Source organism: Vulpes vulpes, chromosome 5 (assembly GCF_048418805.1).
Source record: "Vulpes vulpes isolate BD-2025 chromosome 5, VulVul3, whole genome shotgun sequence".
In the NCBI taxonomy this organism is placed as follows: domain Eukaryota; kingdom Metazoa; phylum Chordata; class Mammalia; order Carnivora; family Canidae; genus Vulpes; species Vulpes vulpes.
Window position 1 is genome coordinate 136924042 of NC_132784.1, and position 5615 is coordinate 136929656.

The window sequence follows — 5615 nt, forward strand, 5'->3', positions numbered from 1 at the left end:
TTAAGTTGAGTAGTTTATATATATATATATATATATATATATATATATATATATATATATAGTAGATACAAAATCTTTACATGGATATATGAATTTCAAACATTTTTCTCATATGTGGATTCTATTTTGCAATTTCTTGCTGTTGTTTTTTTTTTTTTTTTGAAGCACAAAAGTTTTTCTTCTTTTTTTTTTAACTCAAGTTTTTTATTTATTTATATATTTTAGAGAAAAATCTTGAGTAAGGAGGAGGTGCAGAGGGGGAAGGAGAGGGACAAAGGGAAAGAATTTCAAACAGACTCTGCACTGTGTGGAGCTCCACCTGGGGCTTGATCTCATGACCTGAGTGGAAACCAACAGTCAGACGTTTAACCAACTGAGCCACTCAGGTGCCCTACGTTTTTCATTTTAATGAAGCATAATTTGTTTTGTTTTGTTTTGTTTTTGCACATCACTTAATTCAAGGTCACAAAGATTTATGCCTATGTTCTTCTAAGAGTTTGGTAGTATTCACTCTTACATTTAGATTCATGATCCCATTTTTAAGTTAATTTTTGTATATGGTGGGATATAAGGGGTCAACTGCATTATTTTGTATACAGTTGTCCTAGAACTATTTGTTGAAAAATATGTTCTTTCCTATTGGACTTAGTATCCTTGTCTAAAATCATTTGACCATAAATGTTAGGATTTATTTATAGACTTCTATTACTTTTATCTGTTTATAATGCCACACACTTTTGATGTCAGCAGTAATGTCCTCTCTTACATTTCTGATTTGCATAATCCCAGGTTTCTCTGCTTTTTCTAGATTGGCCTAAAATTTTGCCAATTTTGTTACTCTTAAAATAACTAACTTTTATTTTATTAGTTTTCTCTTGTTTTTCTATTCTCTACCTCATTTGTTTTGCTCTAATCTTTGTTATTTCCTTCTTTTGCTCTCTTTATATTTAGTTTATCTTTTTTTTTATATAGTGTCTTAAGATCATAGGTTAGGTTATTGATTTTCGTTATTCCTTCTCTTTTAATATAGGATTCACAGCTACATACTTCTCTTTGAGCACCATTTTTTTGCATCCCACATGTCTCAGCATGCTAAGTTTTTGTTTTGTTTTGTTTTCCTTTATATGAAAGTATATTTAAATTTCCATTCTGAATGTTATTGATTTATGCTTTCAACTTATTCTGGAGGAGAACATTCTTTGTATAATTTAATTTCTTTTAGATTTATTGAGAATTGCTTTGTGAAAACAGATGTCTATACTAGAGAATGCTGCATGTGTATTTGAGAGAAAACTTTATTCTGCTATTGTTAAGTACAGTGTTCTGTAGATGCAAGTCAGGTCTATTTGGTTGATAGTGTTGTACATTTTCTTGTTAATCTTCTGCCTAATACTATCAGTTATTAAAATGGAGTATTGAAGACTCATTATTATCATTAAATTGTCTGTCTCTTTAATTTATCAATTCTGCTTCATGTATTTGGTTTTTTTGTTGTTGTTGTTAGCTGAGTAATTGGTATGGAATGTTGATGAAATGCCCTTTTATTCGTATGAAATACCCTTCTTTATATTTACAAAGGCTTTTTTGTCTTAGTCTATTTTCTCTGACTGTACTATAGACACTCAAGCTCTTTTTTGGTTACTATGCATTGTATATATCGTTTGCCTTTTACTCTCAACTTATTTATATTTTCAATCTAAAGTTAATTTCAAGGGTAAAACTCAGGAATAAAATTAATATCTGTATTTATAACATTTGGCTTCAGATTTATAGCAAGTTAATGTCAATAGTCTAAAAAACTTTGTCCCCATACACCTTCTTTCCCTCTTCAGTTCTTTGTGCTACTATTGTAACATAAATCTCATAGTTACACATTACAAGTCTTCAATACAGATTTATAATTATTGCTTTGAGCAGTTACTTTTTGAAGTAGATAGGGATAAAAAGGAGTCACAAACAAAAATTAGATTTATCCTCTTATTTTTCCATTTGTTTTCACTCTTTTCTTTCTTTACATAGATTCAAAGTCCTAGTATCATTTTATTTCATTCTGAAGGATTTACTTCAGCAAATTCTCTTATGAATCTTCTAGTGACAAATTCTCAATTATTGTGTATCTAACATAGATTCAAAGTCCTAGTATCATTTTATTTCATTCTGAAGGATTTACTTCAGCAAATTCTCTTATGAATCTTCTAGTGACAAATTCTCAATTATTGTGTATCTAGGAATTTTTATTTATTTATTTGACTTTGAAGGCTGATTTTTTGAACATAGAATTCTTGGTTGATAATGTTTTTCTTTATTACTCTGAATATCTCACTGCCTTCTGGTCTCCATGATTTCTGATGAGAAATGCACTGTTTCTCTTTTTGAGGATCACTTTAGCTAATGAAGTGTTTCCCTCTGACATTTTTTAAGAGTCTATTTGTTTGAGTTTTGTATTTTTTTTAAGATTTTATTTATTTATTCATGAGGGACAGAGAGAGAGAGAGAGAGTTTTGAAATTTTGATTACGGTGTTTAGATGTGGTTCTCTTTAAATTATTTCAACTTGGAGCTCATCTGGTTTCTCTTATGTGAAAATATATATATATATTTATTTATTAAGTATATATATTTAAGATTTTTTTAAAGATTTTATTTATTTATTCATGAGACACAGGCAGAGGGAGAAGCAGGCTCCATGCAGGGAGCCCGACATGGGACTCGATCCCGGGGTGTCCAGGATCAGGCCCTGGGCTGAAGGCGGCGCTAAACCACTGAGCCACCTGGACTGCCCAATATATATATTTTTTAATTGGAAGTTTCGGACCATTATTTCTTCAATTATTGTTTCTGCCCCTCTCTCTTTTTCCATCTCTCCCTCTCTCTCTCTTTATTTTTCCCTGACATTTCCACCGTGCATATGTTGGTAGGCTTGACGGTATTCCACAGTTCTCTAATTCTCTGTTCATTTTTTTTCTTTTTTCTTTTTCTTTCTGTTCTTTAGGTTCAATTACAATCAATTAATCTAACCACACGTTTAGATTCTTCTGCATCATGTCTATTATTGAGGACTTCTACTGAATGTTTAATTTCAGCTATTATGCTTTCTACCTCTAGTATTTAGAGTTGATTATATGTAATTATATACATTTGATTACATATATATGAAATTGTTCTCGTCTTTGCCCAGGGTTCCTGACACTGAGGTTCCAAAACCCTGGAGTTTTCTGAATGGTATGGCTCTTTGTTATTCAAAGCTCCTTGATGCACAACTGAGTGTGCACTAACAAGACAATTCAGGATGGAGGCTAGTCACAGGAAGGACTAATTATTTGAGGAGAAGTGGGGGCTCTGAGCAAGTCTGATTTCCAGTGAGTGAAGGGAGGGCCGCAGATTGAGTTCAATCACATGTCCAATGAATCATGCCACATAATGAAACTCCAATAAACTTTCTGGACACAGAAGCTTAGCAAAGCTTCCTAACTTAGTGAACATATACTGGGAGTGCAACTCACCCCCATTCCAGATGGAGAGGACATAGATATTACATTTTGTGACTATTCCAGGTTTCATTCTATGCATCTCTTCATTTGGCTGTTCCTTATTTGTATCCTTTATATTAGAACTGTGATCATAATTATAGCATGTTCTTGAGTCCTGTGAGCTGTAAGTGAATTATCAAAACTGAGGGAAGATTGTCAAGGGAACACCCTGGATTTGTAGACAATAATTCAGTGGTACAGGTGGCCTGGAGACCACACTTGGGGCTGGTGTGTGAAGTGGAGGCAGTCTTCTTGGGAACCATTCCCTTAAACCTGTAGATTGATGTTAACTCTGGGTGGTTAGTGCCAGAATTGGATTATAGTACCACAGCTGGTATCAAGACAGGCATCTGGTCAGTGCTTTAGCCAGCAGTTTACAGCACTGCTTTAGCCCCTACTTAATTATTCCTTGCACAGATCCTCAAGGTCAGGCAGTGATGAGACATTTAACCCTTCTTGGATTTTTTTTTTTCTTTTGGAAAATACATGTAGCTCTGAACATATATGTGGTCTTCCAGGTTTGCAGAGATATGTCTCAGTTTTTCAAAGGCTCCTATGGACATCTCATTTTCTATTGAACCATTTATTAGTTAGTTAGTTAGTTAGTTGTTAGTTAGTTTTGCCTAACCTCTTTCTAGCCCTAACCATTATTGTTGCCTCAGATACCTGCACTGTAAATCAATTGCTGCCATTTTTTCCCCAAACAAACACCTCTGTCTTTGTGGTGAGTACATTCTGCACCATGTCACATAAAGACAAGGCCTTTGAGGATGATTCTTGGGAACTCTGGATAGGTCAGATATTAGCAGTTTTCGCGGAATGGAGCTTTTAGGGGAAATCCAAAGCTGTTCTGGCTCACATGTGGATGATAGGCTGCTGGTTTTCATGCTTCAGTGTTTGCAACGCTGCTGTTCTTTAAGGCTGCTTCCAAAAGTAAATTATGTTTATACTTCAATCAAATGAGAACATGTTAACAAAAAGAAGTGCACATAAGGAGAACTTTCATTGATGTTACATCAAAAGTGCCTACCTATATTGAAAGTGAAAATTCATACAAATGTCATGCTTTGTTATTGTTACTGACATTTCATTCATTTGATATGATTGCAGCCTCCATAATAACTAACCACTGATGAAACTCATGGGTGGAGTTGTAGGAAGGAACTTTATAGATACAAATTGGCCTCAAAAAACAAAGCAGAATCTACTAAAACTGAAAATACTCAAAAACTATAACACAGAATTCCTCCCCTATGAGTAAAGCCCATGGACTTAACTAAAACATGTATAGAAAAATGGATATAGCAGCACTTGCATAAGGGCCAAAAGCTAGAAATGAGTTAAATGTTCAACAAGAGTAGAGTTATTAAATAAAATGTGTTATTTTTATAGAGAAATACTATTGAGCTATGGGAAAGAATAAAGAGCAACTATTTGTGACAATATAAATGAACTTCACAAGCACAACACTGCAAAGGAAGCCAGTTGCAAAATAGTATATTTTTATGATTCCAGTTAGATAAAGTTGAAAACAGGCAAAACTTACCAATATAATTAGGAAGAAGAAAATAAATACTGGAAGGGACTTCAAGGAGGATTTTTGAATTGTTCCTAATTCTCTGCTCCATTTCCTGTGCCTAAAACATTTGTTCATGAATAAACAAATGCATTTACAAGAAAGAATCAAAAGTATATGAGTGTAATTTTCCTCGTTCAGTTCCTAGTTTAGGAAGAGCAAAAGGAAGTGTCTGACAGGGACAGAAAACCTGAGAGATTTTTCAAGACAATGGCTATAAAGAGGAACTATGCAATCTCACCTGATAAAATTAATGGATTGTAAAGCATGGGTATCTTCACTTTGGCTGCCAAAGCCAAATACCGTAGACCGGGTGTTTTAACCACAGAAATTAATTTCTCACAGTTTTGGAGGCTGATCAAGGCTGCAGCATGGTTGTATTTCAGTGTAGGCCCACTTTTTGATTTGCAGCCAGTGACTTTTGCTGTGTCCTCACATGGCGGAAGGAAGGGGCATCTTTGTATCTTGTACAAAGACACTAGTCCCTCCATGAGGCTCTAGTGTTATGAC